Source organism: Petaurus breviceps, unplaced genomic scaffold (assembly GCF_028583685.1).
Source record: "Petaurus breviceps papuanus isolate PSGF00001 unplaced genomic scaffold, PetGlider_PUasm1.0 38, whole genome shotgun sequence".
NCBI classification, from domain to species: domain Eukaryota; kingdom Metazoa; phylum Chordata; class Mammalia; order Diprotodontia; family Petauridae; genus Petaurus; species Petaurus breviceps.
The window spans coordinates 27,639,297-27,664,582 of record NW_027186304.1 but is presented as its reverse complement, the minus strand read 5'-3'; the positions used below and the strand labels follow the sequence as shown (position 1 = coordinate 27,664,582).

General features: G+C 41.1%; 1 protein-coding gene across 4 annotated transcripts in view; it reads right to left on the bottom strand.

Annotated features, from left to right (window-relative positions):
* The window catches only part of L3MBTL4 (L3MBTL histone methyl-lysine binding protein 4), a 450,236-nt gene that overhangs the window by 58,792 nt on the left and 366,158 nt on the right, over positions 1 to 25,286 (bottom strand). The gene's annotated exons all lie outside the window — the stretch shown is intronic.

Below are 25,286 nucleotides of genomic sequence, written 5' to 3'. Positions count from 1 at the left end.
GTGCTTTACCATTATTATCTCATTTAATTTAATTAATATCTTATTTAATTCTCACAACTCTGGAAGGCAGGTGCCATCATTAGACCCATTTTATAGACAAAAAAACCCTGAGGCATAAAGAGGTTAAGTGACTTGCTCAGGGTCACACAGGTAGGAAGTGTCAGATTTAAACTCTGGTTTTCCTAATTTTGGGTCCAGCAGTTTTATCCTGAGTCACCCAGTTGACCACTGTCTGCAGAGTTCACTGTACTATGTGCAGTGGAAGATAACAAAGTTTAGAAAAGCAAGGCCCATGCATTCCTGGAGCATTTGATTCAGGCCAATTCTGATATGATGAATGGCTGTGATATTGAATCATGTGACAGTAATGAATAGTAATAGTAATAATAATCCTCTGATGAGGTGTACAGGCCATGCACGCATAAAAGTGGCTGTATATTTTTTGTAAGTCCGTTTCATTAGGACTGGGCAGGAGTACCAGCAGAAGAAGCTGGTCATCAGAAGACTTTTAGCTACAGAAACTCATTAACCAGTCTGTTCTAGTATGGAAGATCTGGGATCTAAATGTGTCATCTTCTTTTCCTCAACAGAGCTTAAAAATTCCCATGTTTTTGTTCTCCTTAGCTCTCCTCTGAGGACTGTGATGTATGCTGTAATTCTTCTGAGATCTCAGAAGACATTTATTTTCAACCCTTACCTGGATGAAAAAAATCACACGAATGTTAATAACAATGCGCATTTATGTAACACTTTGAGGTTTGCAAAGTGATTTCGTGTAACTCATTTGAACCTCACACAACCCTCTTCGGTAGGGTCGTCCCACAGCTGGTAAGTGTGAGGACGGATGTGAACTCCGGCTTTCCTGACCCCTAGCCCTTTACTCTATACATGGTACCATCTAGTTGCCAAAGATTACATAGTCTTTGCTTAAAGACCTCCCTCCAGTAAAGGGCATCCCTTTCTGTCTCCTTCTGCCCAGTCCATTTTTGGATAGTTCTAGTTGTTAGGAAGACTTTGCTTAGCGCAAGTCTACTTTTCCCTCTTCATAATCTCCACTCATTGCTCCCTGTTCCAAGTTGCTGTTTGTCCCATGTTTTCAAAGAGGACCGATGACAGCACAGGGTGATATCTTGACTCGTGAGTGAATTGGATTTAAGCGAGGCAGAGATCCACAAAGCTGTCAGCCTCACTCTCTCTCTGAAGTCCAGGGGCAGGACAAAAGTCAAGATGACACGTAATGACTTGGGAGGCAGCAGATGACCTTAGCATCTTCCAGATCCGACCAAGCTTTAAGGACTCTACGGTGCATGCTTCAGCCACTTTGAAACAAATAGGAATAAAATATTCTCATTTGCCCATTTCACCAGGGGAAGCTTGGGGTAAGACACTGAAGGATCTGAGGCCCAGGAGTTACCCTCAATTTGATTCAGCCCATCTGCCGTGATGGTTTACTGGGGTGTGGCATACATTTTGGAGCCGCAGGTGAGAGCTGGGTGACAGGTGGACACCAAAGGTGGGGGGGGATTGAACAGTCTTGAAAAGAGCTTGGCAAGCCCTCACGCCACAGGTGCTACTCTTCCTTTAAGACCCCCTACGCCAAGGCCACGTAGAACAAAGCTAATCTCCCTTCCACATTCCAACATTTAAAATACCCGAATACGGTAATGTCACCACCAAGTCTTGTCTTCTCTTCTCCAGACGAAATGTCCTCAGGTTCCTTCCAGTAATCCTCATGTGGCACAATCGCAAAACCCTTTATCAGCCTAACTGTCCTCTGAATACTGTGTGATGTCCTTTTTAAAATGTGAACTGGAAACACTACTATTTTCAGATACAGTCTGACCAGAGCAGAGTATTGTAAGGACATCACCTTTCTAGTCCTGGACACTGTGCCTGTCTGAATGTAATCTAGGATTTCTTTCTTTTCTAAAGTTTTATTCTTGTGCATTGTTTTTACATTACAAACATTTGCAGATTACTCCCACTTTGTGAGAGGTCTCTTGTAACAAAGCAAAATGATAATGCAGTAACCACCTGAAAGCACATACATTTTATATCTGTTAGCACTACCCCACCCCTGGGGATTTTTTTTAATGAACAAAAATCACTTTCTTCTTCTTCCACTCTCCATGATACTAGAAAAAATCCACAATAGAAAAACAAGATTCTTGTAACAAATAGGCATAGTCAACAAAACAAATTTCCTCAATATACAAAAATACATACATACATATACATGCACACCTAATTCTGCCCTCTAAATTCATCATCTCTCTGCCAGGAGAACGTGTTTCATGGTCTGGAATGCTCTGCAATTGGTCACTGTACTGATCACAGCTCTTACAGCCTTTAAAGTTGTTTATTTTTACAGTGTTATTACTGTATAAATTGTACTCCCAGTTCTTCTCATTTCATTCCATATCAGTTCATAAACATCCTCAAAAAGGTTCATTTTTATAATACTGATGTTATAGTACAAATTGTTCTCCTGGTTCTGCTCACTTCACTCTGAGTCGTTTCATACTGGTCTTTTGTAGCTCTCTGAAATCACGTATTTCCTTATTCCTTACAACACAATACAACTCTATATTCATCTATCACAACTCATTCAGTCATTCCTCAATTAATAGAAATCTCCTTAGCTTCCATTTTTTTCCTGCCACCACAAAAAGAGCTACAATATTTTTGAACATACAGGATCTTTTCCTCTTTCTTTGATCTCTCTGATATAGCCTGAGTTCATTAGTTTTCTAGACTATCTTATCACACTGGTAATTCATATTGAACTTGAGGTCTACTAAAAACCCTAGATCTTATTTTCACATGAACTGCAACCTTGTCAATCTTCTTTATCATTGTACTTCTGAATTTTTAAAAAAAATTCAAGTGTAAGAATGGATTTCTCAAGTTTCCCTCTATTAGAACTGGCCCCAAAACAAATGTTTAGGTACCTTCTTTTTTCCCTGTGTTACACTCTCCTAACACACAATTCTCTTCTGTCACCTCATATGGTTTTTCTTTATTTTTACAGTGAAGTCCTTCTTTGAGTTTTGAAGGGAATGCTTTGTTACTAGTGTGAAGGCATTTCTCTCTCATACCATCATGGTTGGCCTGACGTTTAAGTAATGAAAAAAAATGTCTGACATTTATATAAAGCTTTAAGGTTTACAAATATGATTTCATTTGATCCTCACAACAGCACTGTGGTATAGGCAGTGTAAATATTAGTATAGTCAATTCAAAGATAAGAAAACTCAGAGAGATTAGATGGCCCCCAATTTCCCACAGTAAATGACAGAGCCAGACTTCAAGTCTAGGTCTTCTGATTCTAAGTCTTGTTTTCTTTTCATTATAACTATGCTGTTTTCATACCATTACATATTCTCATATATATACCAATACAAAACCATAATACAAAATAACATGTATATTATAGAGGTTTCAAATGTGGGAGGCATGGGGAAAGGAGGGCATTACAGGATCATAGGATGTAGGCCTAATAGGAACTTGAAAGATCATCTAATCCAACCCTCCTACTTTCTAGATGAGGAAACAGGCTGAAAGGATTAAGCATGTTGGGATGATATTAGAAACTCAGGCACACCAGGGATTTTCAATGGATTAGGCAAAAGGAATTGATAAGCAGCATTAACTATTTGTCAAGAAGGAAGACTGATCTTATCATAGGTAAGTGGCATTCACTGATCAGCTGGAAATTATACTTTTGAAGAGTTGGATCAGTAAAGATAGCTGGGTCTGATGATGCTAAATTGGGTAAATGCAACTAGAGAGAGAGAAGGAAAGGTAGTTCTGCAGGTATCATAAGGAGAGAAAGGGAATTTTAGGACCTTCCAAGATGGGGGACTTTCCACATGCAGGGCGGTTTGTTCAGAAGCTAATGGTTAATTATGAAGGCTCAGGAAAGTAAAGGTTAAATGACGGTGAACAAGCATGTCATAGGACAAGAAAAATGATGAGGGTATACTTGTTTGTGGTTTGGAATGGTGTTCAATGTCAGCTACATCCTTACAAAGATGACTAATGTTGAGATGGGCATGGACTTTGTGTCACCTCATTCTGCCAATGGGCTATAAAATGAGTGGTAAATGAGCCTGTGTCAAATGCTTGCATTGTGAAGTATCCAAGTTATTGTGAATTCTTGCCTCTTCTTCCCCTCTTCAAGAGCAGGCAGATCTAATAAAGTGATTTGTCCAAAGGCACATAGACAGTAAACAGGAGAATAGAGGTGGGATCAAGGGAAGCTTCATAAAGGAAGGATGATTTATGTGTGACTTTAAAGGATGGGTAAGGAATTTAGCATGTGCGTGTGTGCGTGCGTGCGTGTGTGCATGTGTGTGTGTGTGTGTGTGTGAGAGGGGGGGGGACAGAGAGGTGGGAGGTTATTCTACATAGGGAATAATATTAACAAAATGATGGGAAGTAGGAAGGCATAGTACCTGTATAAAGAATGGAAAGTAGCTAATTTTGGATGTAGAATAACGTATATGGCTAAAGCTATTCAGGCAGATTAGGTCTATACTATGGAAGGCTTTTTAAACTACCCAGTAAAGTTGAAGCAAAGGAACTTTGGTAGTGAACATGAGTCAGTCAACAAGTATTAATTTCCTACAATGTGCCAGGCCTTGTGCTAAGAGTTAGAGATACCAAAAAAGGTCAAAGACAGTTCTTGCTCCCAAGGAACTCAGCCTAATGAGAGATGAAAAATGTAAACAATTTTGTATACACAACACACACACACACACACACACACACACACGATAAACTGGAAACAATCAACAGAAGGAAGGCACTAGCATAAAGGGGACCAGGACAAGTTTCTCACAGAAGGTAGGATTTTAGCCAGGGAAGTGAGAAGGTAGAGCTGAGGGGAGAGTCCCAGGAATGTGGGACAGCAAATAAAAATTCCCAGAACTGAGAGATTGAGTATCTGGCTTTCAGAAAAGCAAGGAGGCTAATGCCACTGGACTGCAGAATAGGTGGGGTGGGATTAAGGAGTAAGAAGACTGGAAAGGGAGGAAGGAACAAGGTTATGGAGGGGGTTAAAAGTAAAATAGGGTATTTTATTTCATTCTGGAGGTAAGAGGGAGCCATTGGAGTTAACTGAGTGGGGGAAGAGGCAACATGGTCAACCTTTCACATTGGGAAGATGAATCTGTCGGATGAGTAGAGGATAGACTGGAAATGGGAGAGATCTGAGGCAGGGAAAATGAGTAGGTTTCTGCGATTGTCCAGGCAGAGTGGTGGCGGTGGTGTTAGTGAAGGATCTGAACTGGTGGGGTTGTGGTATCAGAGGAGTGAAGGGGACATATTAGAGAGATTCTGTGAAGGGAGAAATGACAGGTCTTGGCAACTGACCGAATATGGAGGTGGGAAGAATGAAAGAGTGAGGAGGCTGGGATGACTCCTAGATTATAAACTTGAGACCCTGGAAGGCTGGTAGCGCTTTCCATAGTAATAGGTAAGTTAGGAAGAGGGGAGTGTTTGGGGGAAAAGAGAATGAATTCACTTTCTGATACGTTAAGTTTAAGATTTTATAAGACATTCAGTTTGAAATGGCCAATAAGCAGTTGGAAATAAGAGAACAGGGCAGGGGAGAGGCTGCTGTTTAGTTGCATCCAACTTTTTGTGATCCCAAGGACAAGTCCAGAGAGTCATCTTGGCTGAGGCACTGGAGTAGTTTACCTTCTTCGATGTGCCCCATTTTAAAGATAAAGAGCTAAGGCAAATAGGTTAAGTGGCTTACCCAGGATCACATAGCTAGTAATTCTCTGAGGCTGGATTTGAACTCAGATCTCCCTGACTCTAAGCCTGGTGCCCTTTGTACCATACCACCTAGCTGCCTCTAGGGGAAAGGTTAGGGCTAGGCAAATAAATCTGAGAGTCATCTGCATAGAGATGATGGTTAAACCCTCAGGAGCTGGTAAGATCACCAAGGGAAATAGTAGAGAGGGAGAAGAGGGTCCAGGACAAGGCCTACCCCATCCCCAACCCCCACTCGGCAGGTGTGACGTGGATGAATATCCAGAAAAGAAGACAGAGTAGGAGCAGTCAGACAGGTAGAAGAAGAACCAGGAGGCAACACTATCAAGAAAACCTAGAAAGAAAGGAGCATCAAGGAGAAGGTGGCTGACAATGTCAAAGGCTACAAAAAAATCAAAACGGATGAAGGTGGAGAAAGGCCCGTTCAAAGAGATCACTGGTAACTTTGGAGAGAGCAGCTTTAGTGGCTTGATGACGTCAGAAGCTGGACTGCAGAGAGTAGGCAAAAAACATTTATTAAGCACCTATTACTGGATACAAATAAGAAAAAAAGATAGTCCCTGTTCTCAAGGAGTTTACATTCTAATGGAAGAAGATAACAGGTAAAAGGAAACTGAAAAGTGGGGTAAGGGGGGGAGAGAAGGTACTCAGAACAGGGCATGGTGGAAAGGAAGAGTTAAGAGGGGAGTGAGAGAAAAGGAAGTGGAGGCATCAATTGCTGAAAACCTTACCTGAGAGTTTAGCTAGAGAAGAGGTATAAGATAATTAGCAGGAACAAATAGATCAAGTGACAATTTTTTGAGAAGAAAAATGGTTGTGTTTGTTGGCCAGTAGATAGAAGGAAATTGAAGGTAAGTGAGAGAACTGGGATGAAAGAGAACTGGGCAATCTGCTGGAAAAGGTGGGATCCAACAGAATCACTTGTGCATGGAGAGAGGTTGGCCTTGCCAAGGAAAAGGGCCACCTCTTCTTGTGATATGGGGCGAAAGACGTATACAGTGATAATCAGAGTGGAAATGTGACCTTTGACTCCAAGAAGGAATGTAAACTGCCTTGAGTAAATGTAGAAAGCAAAAGAAGCTCCAACTATCACACAGGAAAACTTGCATGTGACCCTGGGCCATCCCTGGCACAATGCCTTCTTTGTTCTGAATCCACCACGTTACTTTGTCCTGTTGCTGCCAAGGATGGCTGGCCTCTCATGAGTAAACTCTTCTATTTAAGCCTAATAAAACCTATTAATAATCAAGATGGTATATATGATCCAAGAGAATCCCAAAGGACTAAAGCTGAAGCATACTATCTGCCTCCAGAGAAAGAACTGGCACTATCTGAATAGACTGAAGCATGCTATTCTTCACTTTCTTTTGTTTTTCTTTTCCCCGAGTCTTGTACAAAATGACTAATATGGAAATGTTTTAAATGATTGCATATATATGTATATGTATATACAAATATATATGAAACTCTATCATATTGCTGTCTCAGGAAGGGGGAAGGGGACAGAATGATGGAAGGATAGAATTTGGAACTCAAAACTTTAAAAAATGTTAAAAACTGTTTTGAAATTTAATTGGGGGAAAATAAAATATATTAGAAATGATTTAAAAAAATCAAGGTGGGTCCCTCTTTCTTCAGTGTCTCTGGATTCTCTTGGAGGGTATACTACCCTATGCCATAATAGGGCAGGACAGGCCTGCCCCCTTCCAGGAGGAGAATGTGGCAGAAGACATTTTCACAATGTGAAATTTGGAGGAGGGGAAAAGAGGAAGCTCTCAGTGAATGGCCTCGATTTTTTCAGGGAAATATGAGGCCAATTTTTCAGCTGAGAGAGTGGGGGGGGGGAGCAGGTGAGTCATGGGAAGTGTGAGGAGGCATTAAACATTTTGGAAGAGATGCGGCAGTGAGTAAGATAGTTAGTCAACTGGGGCAGTTTAAAAGGACTTCCCTGCCACAGTGAATGCCCAGTTGAGACTATAAAACATAAATTTGCAAAGAACCCAGTCAAAACAGTTTTGTAATTTTCTCCAGCTTTGTTCATAGGGGCATTTTAACTGAAGAAATGAGTGAGATGGCCAGATCTTTGATAAGAAAGATAAACCTTGCAGCAGTATGAAGAGTGGATATAGAAGGAGGGTGGCTGGAAATGTAATAGTCCAGGTGGGTAGTAATGAGGGCTTATGTCAGGGCGATGGCTGGGGTAATAGACAGAATGGAGCAGATAAAGGGAAGTCAAATTAATAAGCATTTATTAAGTACTTACTATGTACATGTAAGCCATAAATAAGACCTTTCATTTTAATTGGGGAAGATAATACATAAAAGGGACCTGAAAGGAGGGTGGATGGGAGTGTCATCCAAACTGGGACATGGTGGTGAAGTTCAGCCAGTAGAGAAATAAAGGATGGTTAGCCTAAGCTTTTCTTCAAAATGGAGGTTGCAAGAGGAACTCACCAATGGGAGAAGTAAACTATGGGCATGGAGGAATTTTCCAGGATGAGAAGAACGGAACGGAAGGAAAATTTCAGGGTGAGAAGGTAATTGAATCATGAAGGCAAAATCCAGAGTCAGAAGCAGAACTGGGAGAGGAATCTTTGGAAAATAGGGTCTTCTCTCTGTTTATTCTCTCCTATAGAAATGTCAAGCCCCTCACACACCTTGAGTATCACTGCTTTACCTACAAAAGCATTCTCTCTCTTTTTCTCTCTCTGTCTCTCCCCCTCCCTCCATCCTTCCCTCTCACTCACTCTCTCTTTCTCCCTCCCTCCTTCTCTCTCATATCTGCACTGCCCATTCAAATCCCATTGTTATTATCCTTTCATGTCTATGGGACAACTACACCTGGATGTTCCTCCATAACAAATTCAACACGTCAAAAACTGAGATGTGGGGATAGAAGTTAACAGGACTAGATAACCAATGAATATGAGAGGAGAAGAATGGAGAAGAGTCCGTATCAAATTTTTGAAAACAGGAAACTCAGTGAGTGGTGGCAAAACCAACTGGAAGAATGAGTCAGAAGATACAGGGCTGAGGAATAAATTTTGGGAGAGATGAGTTCAATTTCTGACATGCTGAATTTGTTCTGGAAGGACATCTGGGTGTAGTTGTCCAAGTGAAGGCAGGCAGAGATATGGATCTGGTTTGGGAAGGACAGCTGTGGCTAGAGATAATAGGAGTCAGCTGCACCGAAGTGACATTCAAGTTGTGGGAACAGGTGAGATGTCTCTGACAGGTGAAGAGGAAAGACTCTCCGCAGATAACACATCAGTGCTATTCGACTCCTTTTTGTTCCTGGGTCTGATAGACAACCAAACTACCAGGTGATTACAGGGATCCTGGCTGGTGGACGTGTTGGAACGCCTGGATTTGTAGCTGCAGCTGGGAAGTTTCCTCCTATGAAGGACACTATGCAAAATTGCACTGACAGGAGCTGTCAATCCATGAGCAGATCCTCAGAGGCTACTTTAGGTTTTCTGTGTAGTTTCATCTGAATTCCGTGGGTACCAAACAGTGTCACAGGCAAAACAAGATTACTGTTCTGCTGAAAGTGTTCAACCTCTCCTCAAAGATTCCTAGAACGCTTAGTGCCTCTCCTTAGCCCCCTACTTGTATTATATTTGTTTATGTATGTGTACAGTTATCCCTTTCACATCATGACTTTCCCCATCATAATTTCGATATACCTTGGGTTGGCATAAGAAATTAAATGGGAATTTTTTCAGAATTTTGTAGAAGCTACAGATGGCATATTAAGGCCAGCAGATAATACAAAGCCTATGACCAAATATTAAACCAAATTTCACAATGAAATACTGTAAACACTCCATAAAAGGAAAAGAAAAAAAAATCAGACTTCTTCTCTGGTATGAAGGGAGGGCCAAAAAATTTTATGTGGATTTTCCAGATCGCAGGGGAGCTGTGCCCCTAACCTCCACAACACGGAAGGGGAACTGTTTGTCACATCCTCCCTTCCCCTATACCAGTAATAAACTCTTTGAGGACAGAGGCTGGCCTTAATTTATCTCTGCATCCCCAGGGACTAGCATTATCCCTTGGTTGTAGTAGAGACCTATTAAATGTTTGTTGCACTGACTCAAAACAAGAGAGGTTGGCCCTGGAAAAAAGTCATGTCTGCTTCCCCTTGAACGCAGCTGTACCCCATCTATGATGTTTCCTGCTACCTTAAGGATCAAATATAATGCTTTATTATAATACACATGTATATTATAATATCATTTCTTTCATCTGATCCTAGAGGTAATAGGGAGCCACTCTAGATGGGGTACAACTATAGCTCAACTATAGTCATTACAGATCAAAGCCCTGCATAACCTGGTCTCTCCCTGCATTTTGTTGTTGGTGTCGTTACGTTGTGCTGTCATATCTGATTCTTTGTGACCCCTGTGGACCATACTGTCCTTGGGGTTTTCTTGACAAAGATACTGGAGTGGTATGCCATTTTCTTCTCCAGCGGATTAAGGCAAACAGAGGTTAAGTGACTTGCCCGAGGTCACACAGCTAGTGTCTGAGGTCATATTTGAACTCCTGACTCCATGTCCCTCACTCTATCTACTGAGCCAGGGGTAGGTTTGGAACCTGTGACCTCAAGGCCACTGACCAATCTACATGTCACCAAGGTAATCAGAGGTTAAGTGACTTGCCTAATAGCTAATAAGCATCTGAAGCCATATTTGAACTCAGGTCTTCCTGACTCCAGATTTAGTGCTCTAACCACTCAGCAATCCAGTGGCCTCCACCTCCCTGCATGTCTAGGCTGATTACACTTCTCTCCCTTCCACATATTCTGTGATTCAGTGGTACTGGCCTCTTGGCTACTCTTCACACATGATACTTTTCTCTGTATACATTCACTGGCCGTCCTTCAGTCTAGAAGATTCCTTCTCCTCTCTATCTCATGGCTTCCTTGACTACTTTTAAGCTTCATTTAAAATCCCACCCACCCCTCCCCTCAGAGCCCTCCCACAAAGATTATCTCCAATTTATTATATATGTATATATCTAGTTTGTATAGTTAACTGTGTGCTCTCTCCCTCATTAGACTATAAGCTCCCCAGGAGCAGAAACCTTTTTATATCACTTTATATCCCTGGGATTTAGCACAGTGTCTGGCACACGGTAAACAATTAATAAACGCTTATTGAATTCTTTGGATTTGCTGTGCAAAAGCAGAAGTGGATATAAGACAAAGCACTGAGAGTCAGGGGTTGTTCTTGTGGAGTGAAGGCTTTGGGTTTATGACAAATCTAAGAGAAACTGTTCTATCTGGTGATGACTGTTTACATGTAGAAGGCTGGACATCACCACTGCTCAGTAGACCTTTGCTTTGACCTCGTGAGCTTGATGTACCGTCCAAAGGGCATATTAGCTTTCTCTATTGGGCTTTCTACCTTTAAAAAAAAACTCAGTCTGCCTTTAAAGAGGCTTCAATTCTACCCACGTTTCCTCCTATCTACTCCACAGTCCAAGAGCCTGAGTTATATGGGGATGACCAAGTCAGACAGTGAGACCAGATAAGGAACAAAAACATTATGGAGGTGCTGGGAAAGTTAGTGTCCTTGCAATAAAAAGGAATTTATTTTAAGGTACTTTCATCATACATTAGTATAATTACTGATATTTTAAAGACTTTTAAGAGAAAGACTACAAAAGAAGTATTTTAAGCAATCTAAAAATCTACTTTTGCTAATACAAATGATAGGTTAAGTAAGCAGTAGCCATGTAATTTAAAACCTATTATAATGGTCTGTATTTTCCTAACTGGTCCTGAAAATATGAAGCATCTATTATGCAAATATTATACCCTTAAAATAATCACCATTTTTAGTTGATGAACCTGATCCACAGTTTACATAACCTCTTCCACTGCCAATACCCATTAGTAATCAGAAAGGTTTGAAACTACAAATGAACCTGTCAATCACTCGGCCTCTCTATAAAGCACTCTGGGTACAGTGTGGCCAAGATGTCTCAGGAATATTTACTAACGCTCCCTGTCTATGCAGATAACAAGACAGCAAAATTGCTGGCTGTACCCGAATTCTCATGCTTCAGTTGCAGGCAGCAGCAGTAAATCCATCTTTAAATGCTGATTTGTCCAACATTGACCTTTTTAGTATGTAAATAGGTTATCTCTCTCCGTGTAGTTCAACTAACAGAATGTAAGAGGCTTCGGGTTTTGAAGGAAAACTTCCTATTTCTTTCCAAGACCCAGGATGTTTACAAATGTGAGTGTTCACTAATGAAGCTGTCAGGTTGGGCCATAAGTATGTATAAAACACTTATTCCCACCCTGCCCCAGGGTCAACCTGCAAAGAGGGTAACCATGGAAGGTTGGCTAAGGAGCTGTTACTTTGAGAGATGAAGCCCAGGACAAAGCCTAGCTAGGCAAGAACACAGTTTGTCAGTCAATTGCCTGTTTGTGCATAAATAATGGGGGCTTTAAAAAAGGAAATAAATACTGTTTTTTTTTCTTTATATATCTCTCCCCAACTCCCATAGACCCATATTGGCCATGTGAGAGTTGAAACTTTCTAGGAATTTTGGAAGCCATGATAACTGGATCTAAGCTCTATAGGCATAAAGTTATTCAGAAGTCAATGTTTATAGGAATATGTAAAAGTGGTCACAGGCACAGAGCCTGGCAGTTACCTGCATTTCAGTAACAGCCAAGTGGCCAGACTTGCTAAATTGTTGTTAGATTCACAAGAGTTGTGAATATGAGGAAGGTTGAAGGTGCAGGTTAAAATGTATTTTAAAAATGAAATAAAACACTGTGTTCCCAAATGAATAGCTCTCCCATGTCATGTTTTTTTGAGAGTTGATGTACTGCTTTGGGTTATGTGGCATATATTCAGAAATGTATTCCTATCACCAAATGGATGGAATTAGGTCTTTTCACATCAGTGTATGGCAAAGCACCCATTAATCTGGCTACCCAAGACTTCAGGACAGGCTAATCCTGCTGGTAAAAAGGCCCTTTTATAGTTTATAGTTCTTGCCTCACTCTATGTTTTTTTGGGGGGGGGGCTGGTATTGATACTATTTAAGCCATGCTAGTGTGTTGCTCAAAAGGACAATTTGGCATAGTAGAGAAAGTCCTACTAAATTAAACTATTTGTTTAAAGGGAATATAATCTAGATTTCTCAAAGAATGAAAAAAGCTTCTTAATCATATGAGAGTATGGGGTGGAAGAAAGAAAAGGTCAAAATCGGTTATATGTTGTAACAGAGCAACATATTATAAGATGAATCAGTTTTAATGTCAGAGATGGAAAGCTTGAAAGTTGTATTTTATGTACATATGACACCTTTATAGGCCACAGGTCTATTTTGTAGGAGCACAGTTCACATATTCAGAACTGGATAGGGTGTTAGAGACCAACTAATCTGATTCTTTCATTTACAGATAAGGAAACCAAGACCCTGCCTTGTCATATGTAACTAGGGAGGGAGGACCATACTTGTTTCCACTGTTTATTTTTTCTTGGTGAAAGACCGTAGATTCTGTCATAGACTCCAGTTGCTGGTATTCCCTTTCAAGTTCAGTGTGGTCTAGTCAAACAGGCCTTTGACTGTTCTTCACACGTGACCCTCCATTTCCTGTCTCTGCCTGTCCACTTGCTGTGCCTGGTCCCTTTTATCATCTCCCCATCAGTTAGAATTCCTAGTTTCTTTCAAGACTCACTTCATGAGCCACCTCTTCCACGAAGTATTTCTTGAATCTCCCTAGTTGTTAATGTCCTTATGCCTTGAAATCACTCTGATCTGCTTTCTATATACCATGCATCTATAAGTTGTCTCCCCCCACCCCCCAACCAAAGAATGTAATCTTCATGAGGGCAAAGCCCATTTCACTTTTGTTTCTGGATTTCTGTGACTCAGTACTGCCTGGCACATTGCTTGTTGATTAACCGACTGAGTGATTCTCTAGTTCACACAGAGAACTGGGATACTCATTCTCTAATGGTTCTCTCTCCCTTACTTTACCCTGTCTTTAGAGGGATGCACATATCATGCTCCAAAGGCAGTTCCTGAGGCAAGAGTTTAAAACAACCAACTTATAAGTCTCTCGATTAAACTGCAAACTCCGTGAAGTTATGAACCAATTATCTCTTCCGTGGTGCTGCTCTGAGCTCCATGTGACCCAGCATAATAAAAATAATATTGATAATAACATAATGTTTAAAGTTTGTAAAGCACTTTAACATAAGCAATCTCATTTTTAAAAATCACATTAGCTATATGGGCATTATTATCTTCATTTTGCAAAAGGGGAAATTAAAGATCAGTGCTTGTCCATGGTCACCAAACACAAAGTGGTTGGGTCTGGAATCAGGAAGACAAGGGTTAAAATTTGCCCTCAGGTACTTTCTAGCTGTGTGACCCTAGGCAAGTCACTTGATTTGTCTGCTTCAATATCCTCATATGTAAAAGAGGGATGATAATAACAACACCTATCTTCCACGGTTGTTGTAAAGAGCAAATGACATAAGATTTGTAAGAGGCTTTGCAAACCTTAAAGTACTATATAAATGCTAGTTATTGTGACGATCATGTGTAAGAGGTCAGTGATTAAATGTAAGAGGTCAAACCTGAACCCTTATCTCTCAATACCAAGTCCAGCCTGCTTTCCACTATTCCATAAATGCTGTGCATGCATAAGGACCTCATAGATACCACTGATGGATTGATGACGGAAAGACAGGTGCCCATGGCTGGCTATGGCCAGTGCTGTTGGCACCCTGTTTCACCAAATCAACAGGCTTGGAGCCAGCCTCATCAAACTGAGAGGTTTGGAGCCATTATCCTCAAACTGAGGAGCTTGGATTGAAGCACACTAAAGCATGAAAGAAGGCACCATGTTAGAAATACATCTCAGCCATGTAATGAGAGGGATAATTTTAATGAGAGCACAATTAGGTACTTCATCCATGAGGTTACAGACCCTTCAGAAAACAGCCAAGAGTAATTTAGTACTTTAGAAATCTCTCTCCTTTTGAGAGGGTTGATTGTTTTAATTAACAAAAATGTTCTTTGTATTGGGGGAAAAATAATCATGAAATATGTATTTAAGTCAGATTTTGCTTCTTCTGCCAGTATGTAAGATGACAAAGGATAAAGATATTTTTGTTTCTACATTGACTCCTTTCATTACCCCCTCCCCCAAACCCCTTCCCCCTCCATGGCCAAAAACCCCAAAACAAAACCAGGCACAGAGTTACACTTAATCAGCTAAATACCATTTCAGAATTCATGTGGTTGGGTGGGAGGATTTCCCCCCCCCCCCATTTCCCCAACACTAGGGATTTCTTCATAGGCATCTTGCCTTTGTTTAGTATAATTAAGTTTTTAATGATTTCTGTCAAGGTGCCCAGAGGCTTCCAGGCAGGGGGACCTATCAAGTTTCTGTTGCCAGCATGGCTAGGCCTTTGCAAAAATACATGCTCTCAGAATTTGGGACAAAACTCAAAGGGTCTCCGAACTGGTCAGAGCACAAAGAGCCTTAGTCATTCGCCTCAGTCTTTAAAGAGACACTCAGAATGTTGTGGGGAGGGTGGGAAAGAATTGTTTCATACACATTTTTAAGTCATTACCTTTCTTGCTGAGCCAATTACATGTTGAAATCTGCCTGTGGGTCCCTGATGAGAGGGAGAAATAATTAATCAAGCTTCAATTGCAAGTGAGGTTACAAAGGTCCAAAGGCAAAAAGTTGTCTCTCTTTAATGGTGAAAATAATATAACCTAGCTAAAAGGGTCTCTTCTCAATTGTATACCAAAATTGCACAAAAAAAAATTATCATAGGGAGCAGGGGAACAAGTAAGCCAACCAATCTGAAATCCTTCTCTTTGGATTTCTCTGCTATTGTCCAATTTTATTGTACAGAAATTCCTTAAAGATTTAGAAAAATATATGATTTTGCTACGAGGCACCTTTGAAATCATATGGGTGGTATGGCAAGGGCTTCAAGTATTTTTAATCACACCAAAAAAAAGAGATATGTTCTGCAATATAAATAACATCTTTTCCCCTTGTCTCTCTTTTCTTCTCTTTAAGAGAAAGAAATAATAAAAATGACACCACAGTGTCTTTCCCATCTGACCCTAATTCATCACATCTACCACTTAAGTTCAGGTCTTCATTAGGGCCTAGAATCTCTCCCCTAGAATATTGCAATGGCCTCTAAACTGTTCTTCCTCTCTCACATCTCTCCTTACCAAGTCCATTATCCACACAGTTGCCAAAAGAATTTTCCTTAAATTTCAATCAGACCATCTCACTCACCTCTAATGACTCCCTACTGCCCTAAGGATAAAACAGAAACTGCTCTGTTTAGCTTTTAAAGACCTTACAATCTGGCCCAACCTCCCTTTCTAGCATCATGGGACATCACTCTCCCACTGGCACACGTGGTGGTGGAATTGAGAAGGGCAACTTTGTGGTGGCCAGGCACTCTGTTTGCAGCCTGAGATCCAGCCCAATTGGCCTTCTCTGTTTCTCACGCACCAAGTCCTCATTTCTGGTCTCCATATCTTTGCACTGGTTGCCCTCCATTCTTAAAATGTTCTCCTTCCTTCACCTTTGCCTCATTGAATCTTCCTTCGAGATGTACCGCTCTCTATGTAAAACCTTTCCTGATAGCTCACACCACCCCAGCACTGGTGAGTGCACTCCTGTTCAAGATAACATGCACTCAGCAACTTTGCATGTATTTTGCATATATTTGTCTATATACTTCTTGTCTCCCATTAGAATGTAATCTTGTAAATAAGGATGGTTTCCATTTTGGTATTCCCATCACTTAGTAAGTTGTCTGACACACAGCAAACACTTAAGAAATGTTTGCTGATTGATTGTTCATAGGGTGATAAATTTAGAGTTGGAAGGGACCTTAAATTTGATGTAATCTAATCTTTTATTTTACAGATGAGGATACTAAGGACTCAAGATGGAAAAATGAGAAATACCATGATAAACTCCATCTTTGTCCATCTGGGCATGGCCCTGCTACCACACTAGTTTCCGTGTTTTCCAAATAAATTCACTTTTTGGGCTTCTTTCAATTCCCCCTGATGTCCACCACTCCATTGGTTCTTTTGCTATTTTCCCCTTCAAACAGAGGAAATGAGAAGCACAAGGAAGCTGTCCAGTATGTTGGAAAAATCTTTGTCTGCTTCCTTTTATGAGTCTGTTCTACCCAGCTTGGAAACCCGAGCTCCTTCAGAGCAATAATTTATTTTTCTATGTTGAACGCTCGGCACATCATGGACACTTCCTAAATGCCAAGTAATACCATTACCCAAGTACGGTGAACCATTTGTTTGCTATGCTCGCCCAGCATCTATCTTCTCACATTTATTCTGCATTCAGAGTGCTTCATAATCATAGCTATTAGTCATTCCTCACAACAAGCCTTTCTCCTCCCAGTCCCTTTTATTCCAATGCGGGAAATGAAAACACAGAGAAGCAGGAGATTTGTGCAAGTCTATCCAGCAAACCCGGGCAAGGGGAAGAAAAAAATAAGAGAACTCTGCTTTGTTGGCTGATTGCTTGGCCCGCTGTCTCTGTCTCAAGTCAAGCAAGTTCTGTGCTCCTTTATGCAGGAAACATTCTGGCATACCTACCCTCCCTGGAAGCTCCAGGAGAGCTGGCAGGGACGAAAACTGACTGTTATTATTCCTGGGAAAGATGTTCATGTAATAGCTCATGTTTTCTAAATGCTGTCTCCCTGGGGAAGAAGCCCAGTGCCCACTCCATTTTAAATGACAAATAAGCCAAGTGCTCGCACTGCAGTGAGCAGACTAGAATCAGAGCTAGTGGAAGTCAAGACATCAGTTCATTTTTTCCTTTGTTTTCTTAGTGCCTGGAACGTGTTGTTGTTCACTCATTTCAATTGTGTCTCACTCTTTGTGACGTCATTTGGGGTTTTCTTGGCAAAGATATGGAAATGGTTTGCCATTCCTTTCTCGGTTTTACAGATGAGGAAACTGAGGGTTAAGTGACTTGTCCAGGGTCACATGGATAATAAGTATCTGAGGTCACAATTGAACTCGGGTCTTTTCTGATTCCATGCTCTAGCCACTCTACTACCCAGCTGCCTCTAGCAATGTTGTGCTTTTAGAAGTCTGGTGAAAATTTAAAGGAACTAGCTACTAAGTGGTAGGGAAAAGCAAGGTCAGATGGCAACTATTGATCTGACTGGATCTTTCTCTCACTCTCCTTCATCAAGCCCCCTACACATAAGTCTACCCTAGAACTCTGTCCAGGGTCCTTCCTCTTCTCTTTCTACATGTGCTCAGTCACTTCTTCAGCTACTACGGATTTAACTCAAGCTGAGGCAGATGACGTTCCAATCTACCTAACTAGGCCCCTTCTCTCTTCCGAGTTCGGGTCCTCTATCTCCAATTGCTGGGGCACCCAGGTGGTATGGCAGGTAGAGTTCTAGGTAGTCAAGAAGATTCTTCTTCCTGGATTCAAATCTAGCCCCAGACACCAGCTGCACGTCACTTAATCTCTGTTTTCCTTATTCCACTGGAGAAGGAAATGGCAAACCACTCCAGTATCTTTGCCAAGAAAACCCCATGGACAGGATGGACAAGACTGAACAACAACACATTTTATATTTACTTATCTGTTTACCCTCCCTCACCAAGAGAATGTAAACTCCTTGAGGGCAGGTCCTATTTCAAGAGGGAGTGAAATCACAGCTGCACCCCCTTGTGCCTAGCCCAGTATTTGGTACATAGCTCAATGTAAAGTCCCTGAAGCTAATAACTGCTCACTGAATACAAGTGGGTTAAGTGTTCTAAGGCGCTGGCTTTGCATGACACGATGTACCAGGCAGAGCCAAGTGTTTGCATATTTTTGAATCTCTAAGATTTCTAATGACACAGCAGACACCACTTGGAATGAGTTACCTCTCCTGAACCTAATTAATTCATGAATTACTAACGGGGCTTGATGAATGCTTATGGTGAGCTTTCTGAGTGGAGCAAATGACTAAGTCACATGACACCAGCTCAGTTTTAGGATCAGACAGAAACTCCTGTTCAGCATTTCGAAGGTCTTTACAGCTCCAGTCCAACCTGCACTTCCAGCCTCTAAGGTCCGGTCTAACTGGGCCTTTTACTGCTCCTTGAAAATATCACTCCAACCTCCCATCTCTCTAACCCTATCTCAGGCTATTTGCACAAAGCCTTGAATCCACTTCATTCTCCCCTTCAAATTCCTTCCTCAAATCCATTGCTTTCTTCAAGACTCTGCACATATCCTACCTTCTACATGAAGCATTTTCTGACTCTTACTCGCCAGCTACTAGTCCCTTCCCCCGCCCCAATTCCTAATAGGATGTAAGCTCCCTGAGGGTACGGATTGTTTTTAGTTTTGTTTATGCACAGACTTGGTTCATAGTAAATGCATACTGAGTGCACCTGTTGGGAAAAGCAACGAGTCTCTATCATGCATTCTGTGATGTCTCAAAAGCTCTCTTCACTGGAAGAGATCTGAGGTTGTTTTTGAACCTGAGAGTTAACCATTTCAAAGTCAGACACTGCTCATTAGAACTAGGCAGCAAGCAACAATCAACTTTAAATCAGTTATCAGCTTCTCAACCAAAGACTTGTGCACAACATAGTTTCGGTTCCCTAAAGAAGAATTGCCTTGTGCTATAGGATATGCTCCACACAGTAGGGGATGCCATTAATTACCCCTTTTTTGATTGAACACAGCAACAGTCACCCAGCATGTCTCCTTCATGCTCTGCAAGGCTATTTCCTTTCATTTGCAAAGGTGACACTATAATTTAATGAATACTCACATCAACTTGACTAGAGTGAGCAAGACAGTCCCTCTTCACAAAGATGTTTTTCCTCCAATGAATGATCACTAGTCTTTCAGGAGGCAGATTGGAACAACTTTAGAGGAGAACAGAAGGAAAACAGAAAGCAAAAACATCTGTGGCTCTGTATGAACCAACAAACCCCTGAACTTTGGAAGTAACCTCTTATACCCCCTGCAAACCAAGTCAAAAAAAGTTGGGGCAAAGGGTGAGCACAGGAAACATTTCTCTTTTGCCAAAAACCTATGAGCTTTATGAGCTCAGGGCTGTGATCTGTGACTGGTATGATTCGATCTAGGATTTTCCCATTCTGAAAAGCTTATACAAGGTCTGTATTTGCCTTTCTTTGAGTCCCCAGCACCTAGACCAGTGCCTGGCTAGGAGTAAGCATTTAATACATACTTAATTGATTGATCACACCATGATTTAAATAAATTAGGTCACAATAAATAACCTGTCAGACTTAGATGGGACAGATGAAATGAAAATGGATGTAAGCCTCATTGTTAAACTGACAGATTAATAATAGCTAATAACAGATAGCATTTTAAAGTTTGCAAAGCACTTTATGTGTCACTCCATTCCACCTGATGAGCCCATTGGCTCTGATACATTCAATTCTCAGATCTACTTGTCCAGCCCTAACTTGATCTCCAGTGTCACATTTCCAACTAAGAGACATCTTAAACCAGATGTCTCTTTTTTTAATTGTCAGTGTCTGACTCTCCATGACTCCATTTGAGTTTTCTTGGCAGAGATACTGGATTGGTTTGCTACTTCCTTCTCCAACTCATTTTAAAGATAAGGAAACTGAGGCAGAGGGTTAAGTCTTTTGTCATACAGCTAATCACTGTGTGAGGCTGGATTTGAATTCACGAGATTAACAATTCTTCCTGATTCCAATCCACTGTGCTACCTAGCTGCTCTTAGATGTCTCTCAGATGTCTTAAAACCAACATGTCCCAAACTGAATTCATTATTTCCCCTACTTCCAACCCTTCCATCTTCCTAACTTCCTAGTTGAGGGCAACACCACCCTCCTAGCCCCCCCATGCTGACAATCTAGGTGTCACCATCAATTCCTCACGTTCATCCCCACATCCAGTCAGTTATCAAGTTCTGTGCTTTCTACATTCCTGTCTTTTGAATACTCCCTTCTCCTCTGACAACCTTCAACCTCACTCCTGGACTATTACAATAGCTGGCTGGTTGGTTTCCTGGCCTCTTCTCTCCCCATCCTCCACTCATGTCAGCCCCCTATTCAATAAATTCTACTGGCTCCCTATTAACACCAGAATCAAATACAAAATCCTGTGTGGCTTTCAAAGCCCTTCATAACCTGGCCCCAGTTACCCACCATTTCAGTCTTCTCAATTCTGTGATCCAATGATTGTCACACAAAATACATCTCCCAAATCTAAGAATTTTCACTGGCTGTCTCCCAAGACGAATTCTCTCTCCTTCTTCCTGGTTTCCTATAAGTCTCAGCTAAAATCCCACTTTCTACAAGAAGGCTTTCCTTGTACTCCTGAATCTTAGTACCTTGCCTCCGAGATTATCCCCAGTTTATCATATATATATATATATATATATATATATATATATATATATATATCTTGTTTGTACACATTTTTTTGCATGTCTTTTCCATCATTGGGTTGTGAGCTCCTTGGTCACAGGCATTGTTTTTTTTCCCCCTTTCTTTGTATCCCCAGTTCTTAATACAGTACCTGGCATGTAGCAGGTGCTTAATAAATACTTATTAATTGATTGACTAGCCCTGTAACCCTGGGCAAGAACTTAATCTCTCTGAAGCTCAGTTTTATCATCAGTAAATGGGGGGTAATAATACCATCTACCAAAAAAAAAAAGTAGCTGGTAGGTGTTTTGACAGGATTGGAACTCAAGTCTTTCTAAGTCTATCACTTTATTTGTTCTACCAGGTAGCAATCTCTTTCAAATTAAAAACAGAAAAATCTTTTGATGTTTCATACGTTTATTGGCTCTTCCTGAGAGGCACCATATTGTAGCGCAAAGTGGAAGTAGAAAGGTGTAAGTTTTCATCTGCCCTGTCCCCCCACCACTAGCCGGCTGTGTAAATTTGGACACGTCACATAGGTTCTCTAAGCCTATTTTCTCCTCTATAAAATGATGACACTCAATCTGTTGACCTCACTTGGCTTTTGGGAAGCTTAATGTGATGATATATGTAAAATGCTCCAGAGTCCCAGACCTATCACTGGTATTGGTTAGGAGGAATAGGTCCATTACTCCATTTCTTGGTCGTTCAGCTTCTCCATCTGAAAAATGGGAGTGGTGATGCCTATGCTATCTACCTCTGGGGAAAGCGTTCTCCAAAGCTTGGACGTGTCACATAAACGAATTGTCCCTATTGTTTGTTGCTGTTGTTATTGTAGGATTGTCAGTAAAATCAACTTAGAGATGTTACTGCTGCTGTTCAGCCATGTCCTACCCTTCATGATCAGTGGACCATACTGTCTGCGGGGGTTTCCTTGGCAAAAAAACTGGAGTAGTTTGCCATTTCCTTCTTCAGAAGATTAAGGCAAATAGAGGCAATAAATGACTCACCCAGGCTTTAACAGCTAATAAGTGTCCAAGGCTGGATTTAAACTCTAGTCTTCCTGACTTGGGGCTTCAGTGCTCTATCCACTGGGCCACCCAGGTGCCTCCTTAAAGGGACCATCTATTCTAATTCCCTTATTTTACAGTTGAGGCGCTGTGGTCCAAAGATTGAGCGACTTATCCAAGGCACACAAGTAGAACTGGAATGCAGGTCTGACCAACAACCAGGACTCTTTGAGCTGTGGTTTACCTAAGAATGGGTATAACCTGGGGTTTATATGGGTCAGCATAACTTCAAACTGATCAGCAATTCAAGCCTGAGAGGCCTTGGTGGACCTGTCTTGTTCTGGACTTGCACCTCTGGTGCTAATTAGGGAACAGATGCTTCACTTTGGGGTCTAAGGAGATCAGGAACACTTTGATGGGACATTTTCCCCTCTAATCTCTTCCTCTCTGCCCTTTAGCACCTGATGTTTTTGAAATGTTAAATATATAATACTGCCATTCTACCATTTCTGGATTTAATAGTTTCCTTGATTCCATCTAGTCAACTCCATTTTCCAGATGAGGGCACCACGGCCCATAAGGAAAAAGCAACTTGATAAAGGAGGTAATATGGAGCAGAACTAATGTTTCAACCCAGTTCCTCGGACTCCAGATCCAGTGCATTTCCCACTGTACCACTTGACCCAAATGAACTGGTCAATCAATCAATCAATGAATCAACATTTGTTGTGTGCTAAGTGCGAGGGATACAAAAAAAGAGGCAAAAGACAGTTCCTGCCCTCAAGGAGCTTCCAATCTAACAGAGGCAGAATGGGAAATTGCGGAGTAGATATAGATGGATTCTCAGTAGGAAATGAGGCTTGCACCTCCTGCTAGAAAGGCATGGGGCCAAAACATCCTGTGGGTGGCACATCTTTTTGCTGATTTCCAAAAGAGAAATATTGGTGACATCAGGGAGAGGGAGTATATCAGACCACTAAGTAAAGAGTGAAACTTGCCCTGGGTAGGTGGATATTACATTTAGAGACTATATAACTGTACTTCTGGTTGCTTTCCTGAACCTCTGGAATACACCTGCCCTGTGGTATTCTACCTGGGGCCTTTATAGTCTTGATTTAAAAACAAAACAAAACAAAGCAACTCTAAGCTGCAGAAATGACAGCACTAGCAACAAGCCCTGGCACCCCTCCTGGCAGGCGGAAGAAAGCATCTGCATTCAGATCGCTGCTAGTGCCAAACTCAGCATCTGTGCTGTTTCTGGTGGCCCAGCTCTTGAGCTGATGAGGACGTGTACAAAGGCTGATCTTTGGCACAGAAATCTGCCTCTTTCCTTGGCAAGGAGAGACAGCACAGAAGTTAAGTCTGCGGAGGTGCCAGGGTTTGCCCTCATAGAGGTGCTGAAATTTTCACAGACATAAATTAAAAACCAGCTAGAGTTTTTGGGGCCTCCAGGAAACCAAGCATTCTGAGTGTCTTCTTTCCAGTGTCTCAGAAATCACTGGCCTTTGTCCCCAGGATGATCTGGTTATATTAGACTATCCTGAATGGTTTCTTTGTTTTTGTTCTGTTTTTAAAGTGCATTTCAGTAAAAGAGAAAATCTTAGAACCAAGGATATTCCAAAGATGTTTGGAAAGGCATATCTTTGGTTCATCAATTCCTGAATAATGCTGTGGGCAGAGCCAGATGTTGCATTTCCTTATTTCTGAAACATAAGTCTGGGCTAAACGATGTTTCTTCATGATTCCTATGGTAGTTCTTCCTCTAGAACCTGCAAATACACAGGCTGACTCCTGTTTACGGACTTGTTGGTACTCCTAATTTGGGGCCAATTCAATCAAGAAGCCAGTAGAAGGACGTTTCCTTGTTAAGGGTTATACAAATTTCAACTACTTTTTAGTTAGAAAGGAAAATAAAGAAGAACCCTACAAAGTCTCATTATTAAAAAGGTTTTAAACTCACTGGCTCCTCTCCTACCATTTTGTCCCTAAATCCAAAATAGTGGGAACAAACAGCATTGCTAGGTACTTGATCTGCTTACAGACCCGTTCCCAAACATTACCCACTCAGGCCAGGTTTCACTCCTCACTTAGGGGTCTCACTGCTCCTTCTCCCCGATTTTCAAATATTTCTCTTTTGAAAACCAGTAAAAACATGTGGCACCCACAGGATATTTTGGCTTCTGTGACTTCCTCTTTTCAGTCATTCATAAGTTACTTCCCTTGGTTTCACATGTTTGCTAATGAGAGAGAACCTGATGGGCTGTGCCCATAGCTAATGATAAAAGGAGAGAAGAGAAGTTTGTTTTTTTTCTGGTTAAATTTATCAAAGGACAAATTAATGTTCTACAGCATTTTCTCTCAAATTAAGATAAAGTATTTATGTACAAATTTCCGAGACTCAAGTCTCAAACAAAATACTGAACTATATACAAAAAGTAATATGCCCAATGATCTCTCTCCATGTAAAAGAGATATTCTATACTGTCAATATACACAGGAAATATACATTTAGTTGCTTTTAATTCATCAATGAGGGGAGGTGGGTGCAGTGGATAGAATGCCCGGCTTGGAGCCAGGAAGACTCACCTTCTTCGATTCAAAACTAGCCTTAGACACTTGCTAGCTGTGTGACCCTTGGTAAGTCACTTAATACTATTTGGCTCAGTTTCCTCATCTGTAAGCGGGAGCAGGAGATGATATGGCAAATCACTTCAGTGTCTTTGCCAAGAAAACTCTAAATAGGATCACAAAGGGTTGGACATGACTAAAAATGACTGAACAACAATTTATCAGCACTCAAGAAGATGGAGAAGCATTTCACTGTTGTTTTTTTTTAAGGAGAAAAATTTGAATTAAAAGGAGTTTTAGGAAGCAGATGCTATCTACACACATATATACATACATAAACACACATATACATACATATATAACAGACACATAAAGAACCAGGTTAGTCTATTACCTTTTTTTTTTTTTTTAAAGAAAGGCTCTTGGCAGGCAGAAATTAAAATAAGCCCTGAACACAATGTACCCACCTTGACTCTTGTTCAGGTCATG